The sequence below is a fragment of the Canis aureus genome, chromosome 31, assembly GCF_053574225.1.
Source record: "Canis aureus isolate CA01 chromosome 31, VMU_Caureus_v.1.0, whole genome shotgun sequence".
Classification (NCBI taxonomy): Eukaryota; Metazoa; Chordata; class Mammalia; order Carnivora; family Canidae; genus Canis; species Canis aureus.
The window spans coordinates 39,292,573-39,309,124 of NC_135641.1; the positions used below are offsets into that span (position 1 = coordinate 39,292,573).

A 16,552-nucleotide genomic window follows, 5' to 3' on the forward strand; every position below is an offset into this window, starting at 1 on the left:
TCAGTGGATCCTAGGGGCTCCGGCGGATCTTAGGGGCTCCAGTGGATCCCAGGGGCTCCAGTAGATCCTAGGGGCTCCAGTGGATCCCAGGGGCTTCAGTGGCTCCTACGGGCTCCGGCGGATCTTAGGGGCTCCAGTGGATCTTAGGGGCTCCAGCGGATCCTAGGGGCTCCAGTGGATCCCAGGGGCTCCAGTAGATCCTAGGGGCTCCGGTGGATCCCAGGGGCTTCAGTGGCTCCTACGGGCTCCAGCGGATCCTAGGGGCTCCAGTGGATCCCAGGGGCTCGGGGGGATCCCAGGGGCTCTGGTGCCACCGCTGGGGAGTTGTTGCAAGACGGGCAGGGGGTGGCGCCTCCGCGCCGCGCGGCCCCAGGCTCGGCTTCAGCGGGCCCTGGAGGGGGGCTGGCCGCGGGGTGAGCTCGGCCCGCTCCCTGGGAGGCCCCGCACCCCCCCCCCCCCCCGGCCCGCTGCCCGCCTCGCTCCGCGGCATCTCCGCGGAGACAGTTCACGTCCTGTTGGGTTTTGCCTCCAAATTCCTGGTTTAATACGGACTTGCTTGTTTGAGGAAAAAAGGGTCCCAAACACCAGGCTGTTCACAAAAACAACCCACAGTGTCAACTTCAGTTTTCTAAATCTGAAGACCATCACACTAATTGTTTCTCTAGAGGATGCGTTTGACGTGCCAACCGTCACTCACAACACGCGTTGTTGGGGTGGCACAGCCCCACGCAGCCCTCCCACGGGGGCCTGGGTCCTTCCTGGCAGCGCCCCCCCCGCCCGCGGCAGCGCGCCCAGGCCCGGCCCCGGACCACGTTCCACGTGTTTAAACGCCCACGAGTTGTAGGCGTCCAGCGAACACTCTTTTTCTTTTTAGATTTTATTTATTTATTCACGAGAGACACACAGACAGAGGCAGAGAGACACGGGCAGAGGGAGAAGCAGGCTCCAGGCGGGGAGCCCGATGCGGGACTCGATCCCGGGACCCCGGGGTCCCGCCCTGAGCCGCAGGCAGACGCTCGGCGGCTGAGCACCAGGCGTCCCAAGCAAACACTTTCTGAACAAATACAACATCGTAGCACGTTGTTGGAAAAAAGGAAGGCGATGCAACAGGCCTGCGCTACCTGCACCCGGGCTATCTGCAGATTTTGGTACCAAGGCGGCGTCCTAGCGGCCCTGCCGCCCCGCACCCCCGCCCCGCGGCAGCTCCGGGGGTCTCCCCGGGCGGGGGCGGCCCCCGCGGACCGCGCGCTCGCTCGCTCGCTCCCGCCCCCCCGGCAGGCGGCGCCGTGCAGCAGGCCTCCCGCCGGGGTCGCGACGGGGCGTGCGCGTCCACGGCCGCCGGGCTCGGGCGCCCGCACTTCCTGGTCCGAGCCGGCCCGGCCGCCGCGGGGTCGCCGCGGGGTCCCCGGGGCCGCGCCCGCCGCTGCCGCTCCTCCTCCGGGGAGCGCTCGGGGCGGAGCCGGCGGGCGCGCGGGGCTCCCCCTCCCGGCGGCCACCTGGGGCCGCGCGCAGCAGGTGTCGGGGCGACCGCCGGGCGCCGGGGACGCGGAGCGCGAGCCGGGAGCCGCGACGCGCGGGGTGAGTGCGGGGGCCGGCGGTTCGCCGCTGCGCGCGGGCCCGGGGCGGGGGGCACCGGCACCGGCCCCGCGCCGCCCGCCCCTGGCCCGCGGGACCCCTGCGCGTCGGCGAGGGCGGGCGAATTTCTCTTCCAGGGCTTCGGACGCTGGCGTTTCTCCGGCACCGACGGGATCGCGGGGCGGGGGGGGCGCTGGCGGAGAGCTGAGACACCCCCCGGAGCTGAGCCCCCCCAGCTGAGCCTCCGACCCCCGAGCTGAGCACCCCCCAGCTGAGCCCCCCAGGTGAGACACCCCCCGGAGCTGAGCCCCCCCAGCTGAGCCTCCGACCCCCGAGCTGAGCACCCCCCAGCTGAGCCCCCCAGGTGAGACACCCCCCGGAGCTGAGCCCCCCAGCTGAGCCTCCGACCCCCGAGCTCAGCACCCCCCAGCTGAGCTTCCCCGGAGCTGAGCTCCCTCAGCTGAGCCTCCGACCCCGGAGCTGAGCACTCCCCAGCTGAGCTCCCCCAACTGAGCCACCCCCGAGCTGAGCCCCCCCAGCTGAGCCCCCCCACCGGAGCTAAGCCCCCCGCGGAGCTGAGCTCCCCCGGAGCTGAGCCCCCCCAGCTGAGCCCTTCCCCGACCTGAGCTCCCCCCAGCTGAGCCCTTCCCCGAACTGAGCCCCCCCAGCTGAGCCCCCCCCCGGAGCTGAGCCCCCCCAGCTGAGCTCCCCCTGCTGAGTCCCCCCCGGAGCTGAGCCCCCCCAGCTGAGCCCTTCCCCGACCTGAGCTCCCCCCAGCTGAACCCCCCGAACTGAGCCGCCCCCCGAGCTGAGCCCCCCCGGAGCTGAGCTCCCCCAGCTGAGCCCTCTCCCCAGCTGAGCCCCCCCTCCCCGGAGCTGAGCCCCCTCCCCCACTGAGCCCGGGCTTGCGGGTTAGCACGGGGCCTTCGCGGCGGCGGTCTGTGCGGGGTTTGGGGTCCGGGGATGGAAGCGGGGGGGCCCCCCCGGGCTGGCCAGACACTCGCGCCCCGTGTTTCCGGTGGACGTGGGTTCCAAACAGTATAAAATAGGGGATGTCTCGGAAATGGTGTGTGTCCTGCCCGTGCTCCCGGCACCGGGGCGGGGCGGGGGGGGGGGCTGGGTCGGTACAGGGACGCGCGCTGGGGGCCCTCGGCGTCGGGACCGGGACCCCGGGGCGCTGGCGCCGGGCCCGGGCTTCGGGGGTCCCCGCCTCCCGGCGGCCGCCCCTGGGCCTGCGCCCCGCCACTCGTGGGCCGAGGCTCCGCTTTCTCACCTGGGCGGGTGGCCCCGGCAGGTGGCGGCGGGCGAGGCCGGTGGACGCAGGTGGAGGCGGGTGCGGCCGAGCGCCAGCGGCCGGGAGGGGACCTGCGGGTGTCAGCCCCGGTGATGCGGCGCTGCAGGGCGCCAGCTTGGTTAGGTCCTGACTTGAAGGGAGGAAAGTCCATGAAAAATTGAGCCGATAAAAGGGGATTGGGCCGGCTAGTTGGTCGTCTGAAGGATATTAGGTTTGCTTAGCTATTTTTGGTACCGGTGTTACGGTTTTGTTTTGTTGTTGGTTTTAAGAAACCTTTATCTTTTGGAAATACATACTGAAGTTGAAATATAGGGGCAGGATTTGCTTCCAAATAATCCAGTTTGGGGAGAGGGCTGCAGGGGCAAAAGTGAGCGATGAGCTCCGAGGACGGGGGCTGTGAGTTGTTATTGGTTGAAGCGGGATGAAGGCTGGGCTGTGGAATTCCTTACACAAGTGTCTCTGCTTTGGTATGTTTAGCATTTTCCTTTAAAAGTAACATCACCACTTTTTTTGTTGTTGTTTTGTTTTGTTTTGTTTTGCAGAAGGTAGAGTTGGAAGGCACTGCTAGTGTTTCTGGATTCAAGGCCTTGTGCACACCCTCACTCTTTGTAAATCGGGTGTAAAGTCTTTTTTTCTTTTTTCCCTCCTGCGGTGCTGCTGCTGCTTTTTTTTTTTTTTTTTTTTCCTTTTCTTTTTTTTTTTTTTTTTTTTATTTTTGCTACGAAGGCACCGGGTGTTGCTGAGCATGACTGAGCTGAGGGGATCAAGTTGATGCAGGTGGATGCTGGGTCAGCTTTTTTTTATACAAAGGGTATTAGTAAGCTGGGAATTGAGTTGTGTCCCAACAGACAGGTTGTGTAAAATGTGTTAGCAAATTTTTAGAACTGCCCAAATCCTTTCTAAGTTATGCTCATCAAAAAACAGAACTTAGAGGGACGCCTGGGTGGCTCAGTGGTTGAGTATCTGCCTTTGGCTCAGGTAGTGATCCTGGGGTCCCGGGATGGAGTCTGGCATGGGGTTCCCTGCAGGGAGCCTGCTTCTCCCTCTGCCTCTGTCCCTGCCTGTGTCTGTCATGAATAAATAAATAAATAAAAACATTTAAAAAAAAAACAGGTCAGAGTAGTAAACATACAACTTACCCATTTAAGTTTTGTGTATACTTCTGGAAACATGGTATACATAAATAAAAAGTGTATATTATAAAAACAAATCATGGGGTGAATGGAGATGTACTTATTGCCTGAAAGAAATCTTATATTTGTATTGCCCTTTTCACCGTGTTTGCCTCCGGCATCAAGACGTATAAATATTTAGTGAAATATTGACTCCTAAAACATTCTGCACTGTTCTTTTTGCTTTCCAAGAACCTTGCTTTGAAGAAGAGGGACGTGGGAAGTAATATCTGTATATTTATCCAACTTGCTCATTTTTTTCACTGTAGATTCATCATACAATTCCTACTCATCCTGTCATGCTTGATTAGTAATTTGGAAATGTGATTGCATAAAGGGGCCATTCAAGTTTGGGGTAGGGGGAGGCATAAGATAAACCTACATTTCTTAGTAGTTGCAGTGGAATTGATTTTAATGCCTCTTTGCTTTTTTCTTTTTTTTTTTTTCCTTAAAGATTTTATTTAATCATGAGAGATATATAGAGAGAGGCAGAGACACAGGCAGAGGGAGAAGCAGACTCCTCCTGGTGAGCCTGATGCAAGATCCCAGAAACTGGGATCACGCCCTGAGCCGAAGGCAGATGCTCAACCACTGAGCCACCCAGGCGTCCCTGATGCCTCTTTGCTTTTAAGAGAAAAACTAAGTAAATGATACTGTAATTGTTGAAAGTCAAAGTGCTAGGTTGGCCCATCAGCCCAGCCCTGGCTGGGATGGTTAGTCTAAAAGGAGTTGTAAAGATGCTTTAAGTCAGTTGAGGAAATGCCAAAGCATGTCCCAGTTTGGTCACAGGGTGTGGGGAAATGAGAGAACTGACAAAAATCCTTTTTCAGTTGGAAAATGTCATAGCGAATTCTCGATGATACTTAAGTGTAGTTGTTTGGCCTGTGGCTCCGGGTTTTTTGTGTGGGTAAGAGAAAGATGCAACTGGTAAGTGACTTTATGTTCTACCTCAGTTCTCTAAGAGGAGAGCATGGAGAGAGAAAACAAACCTGCTGGGCCTCTAAGTGACCAGGCGGTGACCTAATGTTTCCTGGCCTCTGTGAGGGTGGGGGACTGGACCCTGGGGAGTTGATTGCTGAGAATCACCACAACCGCGATTCCATCTTCTCCCCGCATCGCGCTATGGAAGGGGTAGAAACACTTTAGGAAAGCAAATTAGTGCATCCTGGGCCTCGAAATGGGAGGAAAGGGTGTTGGCGTTCAGGTCGATCATACTTCTCTAATTTGTAAGCACCTGCTTCCATCTGCACCACTTCATCCCATCCGGTGCGCTTAGAGCAGCAGGGCTGGAGGGTTATTCTTGTTTGTAACAGAGGAGAACCATGACATCTAAAGAAGCTGAGAGTTGGCCAAGTTGGTTTTTTGGGGGTTTTTTGTTTATTTATTTTTTTTAAGAGCTATGGGGGAAGGAAATTTGACATTTAGGAAGAGTTCATGGTCGTCCACACACACACACACACACACACACACACACACATTTTGAAGCCTCACAAATTTCTCAGCGTTGGGTATTATCAGCCCATCTTGCAGACGGACGTGGAGGTACGGGAGGTTGGGTAATAGTTCACTTGAGGCCTTGCAGGTAGTCGGAGGTGAGCCGGGATCAGACTCAAATCTGTTGGATCGCGGTGACTCCACGGTTCTCCAGCCTCCGTGCTGAGCTGGGCACACCCAAGAGCGGGTGAGTCAGTCCGGGCAAGCTGTCTTCTGACCTCTGTCATCTGCCTTGGGTACAGACTGGGGGCAGGGGCCGTATTCACCCAGCAGATGTTTCCTCAGGCCAGCCGAGGGTTCACACTGAACCAGTGTTGAAAACTGGGAGATTCAGCGAGTCTGTGCCGGGGGATTCCCACAGGCGTTCCTGGAGCAGAGGAGTGCTCCCTGGTTCCCGCCGTGTCCGCTCCTCCCTGAAGTGGCCGCCACCCTCGGGGTCCGGCCCCAGCACCCTGGCGTTGTCGTCTTCTCCTGCAGTCAGCAGTCTTTCTGGGTATCCGTCTGTCCAAAAAGGGATAAACAAAAACAGGTCGAGAGGCTCTCGTCCCACGCACAGTGGGGAAATGCACATGTTCACCTGCGGGAATGAAGAGTCCTGCTTTCTCTGCAGGGTTTCCGTGTCAGAAGAACACCAGGTGTGTCATCCTTTCCCCACACTCTGCCTGCTGTGCCTGTCGCACAGAGCTCTAGTGTCCCACCCCTGCTGTACAACACGACCGGGTGCCGCGTGGTGGGCAAGCCACGGTGGAGAAGAGCAATGTCCCCGATACCCCAACCATGAACTCTCTGTGAGTGGGGAATATGGGTCTTGTGCACCTTGGGAGTCCCCAGGAGGCCCCATGGGGATGGGGCACCAAGAAGCCCTCTGTCTCTAAACAGCCTGGGACGCACCTGGATCCCTGAGCTGGTGCACTGGCTCGCCGTAGCTGCCCAGGGTGCTGGGGACCTGCGGGGGTGCTCCCCACCCTGCGTCCGTGTGCACCTGTCTGCAGCCGGCGAAGGTCTGCTGCTGCTCCCACCGCCTAGGCGCCGCCCCGTCTGAGCGCTCTGCAGAATGAGGAATGAGAGGTGCCCACGGCCCAGCCCTTTCGAAATTTCTGTGATACAGGTTGAAGGACGGCCTAATCCTCATCTTGAACCTTTGAGCTAAGGGTCACAGAGTAGATGTCCTCGCCCCTGTGTTTATCAGGAGTTTTATTACAGTTGAAGCTTCTGTGTTGATCTTTATGGCCTTCCCCCCAAGTCTGAGTATTCATAGATCTCGGGGGTGGGGGTGTCAGAAAGGAAGAGAAGAGACCCCAAGTGGAACCTCGAGGAGTAGTTTTGAGGAAGCGTCGGGTGGTCATGAGGCCTTTGTCACTGTCCGTGTAGCATGTACCTACCTCTGGGTGGGAGGAGAGAACAAAGCAGGGCTGCAAGCCCAACGCCTTGTTTAGTTGAAAGACACGCATTTAGAGACTCAGGTATTTGGGAAATGCTAGAAGAGCCAGTTGATTGGATCCCTTAACAGAACTCAGATCCCAGTTTACAGGTGCGTGCTCCCTCAGAGGCGCTTCTTAGTCCCTGGTTCAGCGGACAGGTGGCGAGGGAAGGCGGGCTGATTGGTTAAGGGCCACACCTGACAGGTGAGGCGGAGCCATCCTGCCTGTGCGCTGTCACCAGGTCGCTGGATTTATTTCTGGTTCTTCTGCTTCCTGTGTGTCCTTCAACTTTTTTTTTTTTTTAACCACTCTGAGCCTCAGTTTTCTCCTATGTAAAACAGAGGTAATAATCCTCGCCATCCTGTAGGGCCGTGCGGGTCCCCTGGCCCATCCTGCGTTATGGGGTAAGGATCCACCTTGTGTTGGCTGTCGCTGCCGTTGCTAGAGCCCTGCCCCTTTCACCTTTGCCCGTATTTGCAAGATTTTCCCCCAGAGCTGTTTGCAGCTCTGACCGCTCTGTTCTTGAGCAGCCCCGTGGCCTTAGAGAAACGTTCTCCATGACAAGTGCTGTAGCAGGGTGTTTGGTGCAGCGGCAGCTTTGGAATCGGTGAAGCGGGAGGCCCGGGCTCCTGGCCCTGAACCCCCAGCTTTGGCCCTGTTGTTGGGGGACTAGACTCTACCCTGACCCGGGGCAAGGGATGGAATCTCCTGGCGTGTGGATGCGGACGGCATCCCGCGGTGGAAGCACGGGCGATGTCAGCACGGGATGGGGGGACCGGGAGGCCTCTGGGGGGCTGGTGGCAGACCAGGACTGTGCAGCCCCGTGTCCAGCTTTGCCCCGTGCCAGCGGCGAAGCCATGGGGCAGGTTCGCTGGCGGGTTTACCCTTCACCCCGGAGAAGCGACGAAGCTGCTGCCAACTCCTGCACCGGTCGTGCAGCGGCCGCGAGTGGTCTGGTGGGATCACGGGCCGTGGTGCAGGTTTCCTCGCATTCGTCCCTGCGGCCCCTTGTTGCCTATCGGGGAGGTACGACAGCAAAGCGAGGATCGGGCCAGAAACGAGCCCAGAAGTGGGAACATAGCAGTGGGCGTTATTTATTTATTTATTTATTTATTTATTTATTTATTTATTTATATTTTTTATTGGAGTCTGATTTGCCAACATACAGCATAACAGCGACGCCGTTATTAGGGAAGGTCAAGGTGAGCTCGTATCCTTAGGCCCTTGAGGAGCCCGACGCCGGGAGGGAAAGGGAGACACTGGTGGTTAGGGTGGCCCCAGGAAGCAGAAAGCACCCGCTGTGTCCAGGGAGGCCGAGCGGAGGAGCAGCCGGGCGCCTCGAGCCATCCGAGGCAGAGGTGGCCCCTGTTGTCAGCTGGGGGTCAGGGAGGAGGGTGGTGGGCTGTCGGCCGCCCCCAGCCCCCCGAATCCAGCCTCGTAGCTTCAGTACGGGGTGCAGCCTGCGCTCTAAGCCTGCCGTCTTTCTCCTTCTCCCACTTCTCTCCCCTCCAACCAGCCAGGGTTTCCAGCGGGCTCTCTTACAGCCGCACCCCGCAGCCTGCTCCGGGGCACCAGCCCTGGGACGGCTCCTCTCCACTGCCTCCTCCACCTGCCACGGGTACCCTTGCATCTGTTTTTTTGTTTGTTTGTTTTTGATAAAGAGAGACACACAGAGAGACGCAGAGACACAGGCAGAGGGAGAAGCAGGCTCCACACTGGGAGCCCGATGCAGGACTCGATCCCGGGACCCCGGGGTCAGAACCTGAGCCAAAGGCAGACGCTCAGCCAGTGAGCCCCCCAAGTGCCCCGCATCTGTTTATCCTAATCACATTTGAGCTCCTTCCTTTCCATTTTATCCCGGAAGGGTGAAAGGAAAAAAAATCCCCCCACTCTTCAAGGATCCAAAGACATGAGCAGTTTGGCATATTTCTTGCCAGTTTTGTTGCATTTTGCTTTTTTTAAAAAAAATTTTAGGGATCCCTGGGTGGCGCAGCGGTTTGGCGCCTGCCTTTGGCCCAGGGCGCAATCCTGGAGACCCGAGATCGAATCCCACATCGGGCTCCCAGTGCATGGAGCCTGCTTCTTCCTCTGCCTGTGTCTCTGCCTCTCTCTCTCTCTGTGTGACTATCATAAATAAATAAAAATTAAAAAAAAAATTTAACTTGGAGGCGCCTGGGTGGCTCAGTCCTTTAAACGTCTGCCTTCGGGGATCCCTGGGTGGCGCAGTGGTTTAGCGCCTGCCTTTGGCCCAGGGCGCGATCCTGGAGACCCGGGATCGAATCCCACGTCAGGCTCCCGGTGCATGGAGCCTGCTTCTCCCTCTGCCTGTGTCTCTGCCTCTCTCTCTCTCTCTGTGACTATCATAAATAAATAAAAATTAAAAAAAAAAAAATTTAAACGTCTGCCTTCGGCTCAGGTCAGGATCCTGGAGTCCCGGGACCCAGCCCGGCGTTTGGCAGGTTCCCTGCTCAGCGAGGAGTCTGCTTCTCCCTTGCCTGGTGCTTGCTCTCTCACTCTCTCTCAAGTAAATAAAATCTTTAAAAAATAATAACAATTTTAATATTTTATAAACTTATAATTCATTTTACATTAGCATCTTAAAGTTCTCATACTGTGATTAAACTTTAAAATTTATTGCATTTTTTCCTATCATTACAAATATGTGTAGTAATTACATGCTATTTCAGCCCTTTTTTAAGCCATTCTTTTAATAGTAGAGAACTAGGTGGTTGCTTAGTTCTTGCTATTGTAAATCATTCTAAGTTGCACGTATGTAAACCTTTGATTCTGTGATATAATAGGAAATAAATACACTTGGTTGTCATCCCTGGTTCTGGTACAGAGCTCCTGGCCAGAGGAGTGTCTTGTTATTCAGAATAAGCCTCTTTGGATTATTCAGGAGTTTATGCTAATGAGGTGACCCTTGCAGGATGGGGGCTGCTTGCCGGAGGAGCCTACACTGTGATTAGAGGGGTGGGGTGGAGCTTTCAGCCCCTCTCTCCCCCCAACTGAGGGGCTGCAGATTGACTTAATCATTAATGGCCAATTATTTAATCAGTCCTGCCTGTGCCATGGGGTTTGGAGAGCTCCGGGTTCGTGAACACATCAAGGTGCTTGGAGGGTGAAGCTCTGCGCCCTCTCCTCCTACTTCACCCCCCCCCCCTGCTTGGTTGTTCCTGAATCATAGCCTTTATGATGAACCAGTCATAGTAAAGTGCTGCCCTGCGTTCTGATAAACTGGTAAGCCTGAGGAGGGCATCGTGGGAAGCCCCAATTTTCAGCTTGATAGAAATGGAAGTGACAGTCTGGACTTGTGGCTGGCCTCTGGAGTGGGAAGCAGCCTTCTTGTGGGGCTGAGCCCTTCCCCTGTGGGGTCTGCGCTCACTCTGGGCAGAGGCAGAACGGCTTGGTGTGGAAAACCTCACATTCGGTGTTAGAAGTGCTGTTGAGCAGAGACCATGTTTTTACCTTTTAATTCCATCACATTATATTTGGGATGGACTCCTGTAAGAATAATCACCAAGTCCCAGGCTTTGAATAGTAGGAAGTTTTCTTTCTGATTATAAAAGCAATACATTTTCGTTGCAAAGGATCTGATGACCATAGTGGGGGTGTAAGCAGTAAATGCACCCATCCTGTGACCAGCCAGAAAGTCACCGTTAGTGCAGCTTGGCTGTCCCGCAGGATGTGTACATCCCCAGCTTTGCTTCTCCGTGTGTGGCCTGTGTGGACCGGCCGCCTGGGTGTCACCTGGGAGCCAGAAATCCAGAATCTCAGGCCATGCCAGACATCGAATCAGAATCCTTTATTTAGTTAGCTAAGATCTTATTTATTTACTCGTGAGAGACACAGAGGCAGAGACACAGGCAGAGGGAGAAGCAGGCCTCATGCAGGGAGCCCAACGTGGGACTCGATCCCAGGACCCTGGGGTCATGACCCGAGCCAAGGGCAGACAGTCAACCACTGAGCCACCAGGCACCCCCAGAATCCACTTTTTAACAAGACGCACATTCAGGTCTGTAAGGCCCCAGCCTTCCTCGTCAGGGGCCTGGCGCGGATCACCCCGGCCCTCTGTGGCCACACGCATTTTCCCTTCCCAGCAGGTCCTGGGGTCGCACTCCAGGTGAGGACGAGAGCTCATTCCCCGCAGTAGCGTGATTCTGGGGTCACAGGATCTTGGGGAAACGGGGGGAAGTCCGCCGATGCCCCCCGAGAAGCCCTGCGCTGCCCTTTAACCTTATGCTGTCAGCATTTTCCGACACTCTTCCTGCAAAGCTTGTCTTTCAAGGCAGCGGATGGTGTGACCTTCATAACTCGTTTGACCACTTCGCTGTCGTGGGGCATCTCAGTTGTTTGGATTCTTTGGGGCGGGGGGTGGGGTGCAGGAGAATGTTCCCTGGGCCCTGGGAGTCTGTAGCAAAGGCGCTGCTCTGCTAACCTCCTGGAGTGCAGGTTTGGGATCAAGGGCCCCAAACATCATAAACACCCTTGAAAATGTGCCAGGAGCATAGGACGTACCCCGGCCTCCTGGGCCCCGGCCCACGCGGCGTGGACAGGCTCTGGGGAGCAGGGGTCGTGCCTCATTCATCCTCACGGCTCCAGGCCTGGCTTAGAGCAGACTCCAAGGTAGAGACTCCTCGGAGGGGCCGGGGGAGTGGAAGAGAAGCTACTGGAAGGGGGGTGGCTTCCTGTGGTGCTGGCGTCCCTTCCCCCTGGCCCGAGGCCTGAGTTGAGGAGCCACTGTCCAGGCAGCCCCTTCGGGGCCATCTCCGGGGTGGGGGGGCTGGATGCACCTGTAGCTCCGGGAGGCCCCAGACGGCGCCCCGTCTACTAGTTCTGAACCTGCTGACTGGGCTGGCGGCGGCCTTGGCTCTGCTTCCTGAGGCTGGGACGGTGAGGGGGCCGGACACCGTCTCTTCCCGTGACCAGACGAGGAGGCTCACGGGAAGCAAACAGGATTCTCTGAAAGGTGCACTTGAGTCCCACCTAAAGGGGAAGTGAACCCTCAGTATTGTATTTTTAATTGAGTTTCCGTTTGAACTTAGATGCCTAGAGAATATTTTGAGCCCCCCATAAATATTTTTGGAGCGAAGGAGCCAGTGAACGTACAAAGAATACATGAGTCTGATTCTGTTCCGTAACACACGTAAGTTGAATATATGTGTATGACATGATACAGTTAAAACATTTAAAAATGAGTATTAAATCATTAGCCACTCATCAACCGCTTGACATGTTACAATTTCCAAATAGACATGTACCGTGCCTTCTGGAAATAAGTGTGATTGATTGATTGATTGATTGAGAGTTTGCCGAGCAATAAGGTTTGCATGGAATTTCGGAGGGCATTTTTAATCATTTGAAAATCCATCCAGGTGCATACAGTAAAATGCACGGATCTTAATTTTTGTAAAGCTTTGATCCGTGTGTATGCACCCAGACAAACAACATCCTTGTCAAGGTACAGAACATTTTAGGGTGCTCAGTTGGTTAAACATTCAATTCTTGATTTCAGCTCGGGTCATGATCTCGGGGTCCTGGGGTAGAGCCCAGCACTCAGCAGGGAGTCTGCTTGAGGATTCCCTTTCTTTCCCTCTACACGGCCCTGCAGCTCGTGCTCTTTCTCTAAAAAAAAAAAAAAAAAAAAAAAAAGGATATAGAACATTTTCATGCTCCAGAAAGCTCTCTTTGCCCCTTCGCAGTCTCCCTACCCCAAAGGCAATTGCTGTCCTGATTTCTAGCACCATAAGTGAGCTTTGCCTGTTCTTGAACTTCGTATAAATGAACATGTAATATGCAGTATGTTCTTTTATAATGGACTACAGTATACAATAGAACAAAACTGGCTTCTTGTCAACATGTTTTGGAGATTCATGCGTGTCATGTGTTTCAGTAGCTCGGTTTTTTATTAATAACTAATACTCCATTTTTTAATATACCACAATTTATCTCTTCTCTTTTGGAAGACCATTGGGGTTGTTTCCAGTTTGAGGCTATTATGATGAATAAAGCTGTTATAAGCATTCTCGTACAAGTTTGAAAAAAAAGTTTTATTGAGGTGTAATTTACATGCCCTAAAATCCATCCATCATAAATGTATAGTTTTATTTTTATAGACTTTTACACCCATCACCACGTTCCAATTTCTGTCCTCCCCACCCCCCCCCAAATTTCCTCATGTCAGCTTACAGCCAAGACAGCCATTAATCTACTCGCTGTCTTTTGCCTTTTCTGGATATTTCCTACAAATGGAATCCTAGACTATACAGTTTTTTGTGTCTAGCTTCCTTCACTTAACATAATAGTTTTGAGGTTCATCCACATTGCCACTTGTATCCGCAGCTTGTCCCTTTGTATTGTTGAATAGTATTTAATTTTACAGAGGTACTGTATTTTGTTTATTCATTTACCAGTTGATGGACATTTTAATTGTTTCTAGTTGTTTGGCCCTTTTGGATCATTTACAGGTATTTGTGTGGACCTTTGTTTTTATTTTTCTTGGGGAAATTCTTAGGAGTGTGATTACTGGATCATACAGTAAGTTTATATTTAACCTTTTAAGAACCTGACGAACTTTTCCCAGGAGTGGCTGTACAATGTTAGAGTCTGACCAACGATATAAGAGGGTTTTTGGTTTCCCTATGTTCTTGCGAACATTTGATATTCTTTCGGTTATAGCTGTTCAAGTGAATGTGTGGTGATGTCTCTCTGCAGTTTTAATTTACATTTCTCTAATGACTGATGATGTTGAGCACCATTCTGTGGACATCTTCTTTGGCAAAAAGTTTAGTTAAATCTGCTCGTTTTTAAAATTGGGTTCTCACTGTTATCTTAGGTTCAAAATATTTTAAATCTTTAAATTATAAAGGGGCACCTGGGTGGCTCAGTGGTTGAGTATCTGCCTTTGCCTCAGGTCGTGATCCCAGGGTCCTAGGATCAAGTCCGGCATTGGGCTCCCTGCATGGAGCCTGCTTCTCCCTCTGCCTATGTCTCTGCCTCTCTCCCTGTGTCTCTCATGAATAAATAAATAAAATCTTTAAAATATTTAATGAAAATAATCAGATTTTTAAAAAATTATTTTTAAAAGTCTTTTTATCAGATATATGATTTGAAGATATTTTCTCTGAGTCTATGACTTACCTTATTTTTCTAATGGTGCCTTTTAAAGAAAAAGTTTTAGATTTTGATGAAGTCTAAGCTACCCAGGTTTTTTTTTTTATGGTTTGTGCTTTTAATTAATATGTAAGGAATATTTCCTAATCTACAGGCTTTTTTTTTTTTTAGTAGACTTTATCTTTTAGAGCAATTTTAGATTCACAGCAAACTTGAGCAGAAGGTACAATTTCCTGAAGAGATTCCCCATACACGCCCTACCTGCACACATGCACAGCCTCCCCTGTTATCAGCAATCTCTACCAGGGTGCTATATTTGTTGCAGTTGTTGAAACTACATTAATACATTCATAATTACCCCAAATCTGCAGTATACACTGCAGTTCACTCTTGGCAGTCTATAGTCTATGGGTTTGGACAAGTCCACAGACATGTATTCACAGTTATAGTATTAGACAAAGTGATACTAAAAATCCTCCGTGCACCCCCTGTTCTTTCCTCCCTCCCCTCTATCTCCTGGCAACCACTGATCTTTTTACCATCTCCCTAATTTTGCCTATTACAGAATGTCATTCACTTGGAATCATAGAATGTGTAGCCTTTGTAGGTTGGCTTCTTTCACTCAGTAATATGCATTTAAGTTTCCTCCCTGTCTTTTTGCGGCTTAATAGCATTTTTCTTTTTAAAGCACTGAATAATAGTTTATCCAGGGACATCTTGGTTGCTTCCACATTTTGGCAATTAGAAGTAAAGCTGTTCTAAACGCTTGTGAGCAGCCTTTTGTGTGGACATGAGTTTTCAACCCCTATGGGTAAATAAATACCAAGGACGACTTTTGCAGGATCGTATGGTAAGAACAGACACTGAGCTGTTTAGGGGCACTGGGCTGGCTCAGTTGGTGGAGCATGTGACTCTTGACCTCTGGGTTGAGTTTGAGCCCCATAGTGGGTTTAATGACTTAAAAATACAATAAAAAGAAATGTCTAGTTTGGGCAGCCTGGGTGGCTCAGCGGTTTAGCGCCGCCTTCAGCCCAGGGCGTGATCCTGGGGACTCGGGATCAAGTCCCACATCAGGCTCCCTGCATGGAGCCTGCTTCTCCCTCGGCCTGTGTCTCTGCCTCTCTCTCTCTCTCTCTGTCGCTCATGAATAAATAAATAAAATATTTTAAAAAAATGTCTAGTTTTGTAAAATACTGCCAAACTGTCTTCCAAAGTAGCTGCACCATTTTGCATTCCCACTAGCAGCGTTTCTGTTGCTCCACATCCTCACCAGCACATGATGTTGTCATACAACTTCTTTGGCGGACATACAAGTTTCTCCTGAGTAAATACCTGAGAGTGGAAGTATGGAATCATAGGATAGGTATATGTTTAAGCGCAGCGCTGTTTTCCAAGGGATTTCACCATTTTATACTCCTGCATCTTTTCCAGTACTTGGTATTAGTCATTTTAATTCTAGCCATTCTGATAGGTGAAATTGTATGTTATTGTGTTTCTAATTAGCTTTTTCCCAATGACTAATGATATTGAGCACCTTTTCACTTCCTATTGATCATTTGAACATTTTTCTTTTCAAGTATTTTGCACATTTTTTGTCTTTTTATTCTTGATATATACATATATATATATTAATGATATATATATATATTAATGTAGTCTGGTAGTCTGAGCACAAGTGCTTTGTTAGATAGACATATTGTGAATATTTTCCCCAGCGCATTTCTTGCCTTTTTGTTTTCTTATGAGAAGAGTTAATTTTATTGAGTATCAATTTTTTTCTTTTATGGTTGGTGCTTTTGTATTTTGCTTAAGAATTCTTTCCCACCCCAGAATTGCAAGGATATTCTCCTTTGTTTTCCTTCTAGAGGGTTTAGTCTTAGCTTTTATGCTTAAACTTGTGATCCATCCTGAATTAACTTGTGTATATGGTATGAAGTGGGATTGAGGTCCCTTTGTTTTTCTCACAGATTTATCCAGTTGGTCCAGCACCATTTATTGAAAACACTTCTTTTCTTCCATTGAATTGCCTTTGGTATTTTCTTGTAAATCTAATGGGCCTTTGGAGCCCTCTAATTTGTTCCGTTTGTTCTTAAGTCAGTACCACACTGTCTTTGGTTCTGTAGTTAATAGGTCTGGAAATCAGGCATTGTAAATCTTTCAACTTTGTTCCTTTTTCAAAAATTTTTATTCTTCCAGTCCTTTGTATTTGCTTATACATTTTCGAATCAGCTTGGTTGATTTTTCTACCAAAAAAGCATAATTGGATTTTGTCAGGACTACATTGAATCTGTCAATCTGGGAGCATTGCTATCTTAATACTTCTCTTTCTGTTCATGGACATGGTATATTTTGCCATTTATTTAGGTCTTCAGTTTCTCTCAGCAGTATTTTATAGTTTTTAAATTTGATGTTTTGATCATATTTTAAAAGTTATGTTTCTATGTATCTGTTTTTGAGTTTTTTGTAAATGGTATTTTTATATT

At 51.4% G+C, this 16,552-nt stretch overlaps 1 protein-coding gene across 4 annotated transcripts in view; it reads left to right on the forward strand.

Annotated features, from left to right (window-relative positions):
- The first annotated feature begins 1,463 nt into the window (after window positions 1-1,463).
- The window catches only part of GPR160 (G protein-coupled receptor 160), a 46,814-nt gene continuing 31,725 nt past the window's right edge, over window positions 1,464-16,552 (forward strand). The window contains exon 1 of one of the 4 annotated variants that reach the window (XM_077880302.1): window positions 1,464-1,578. The gene's annotated coding sequence lies outside the window, so the exon portion shown is untranslated. Of the gene's footprint in view, window positions 1,579-10,109; window positions 10,197-11,563; window positions 11,583-12,001; window positions 12,103-16,552 lie in introns of those variants that run through there. The other 3 variants (XM_077880303.1, XM_077880305.1, XM_077880304.1) reach the window with 3 other exon arrangements.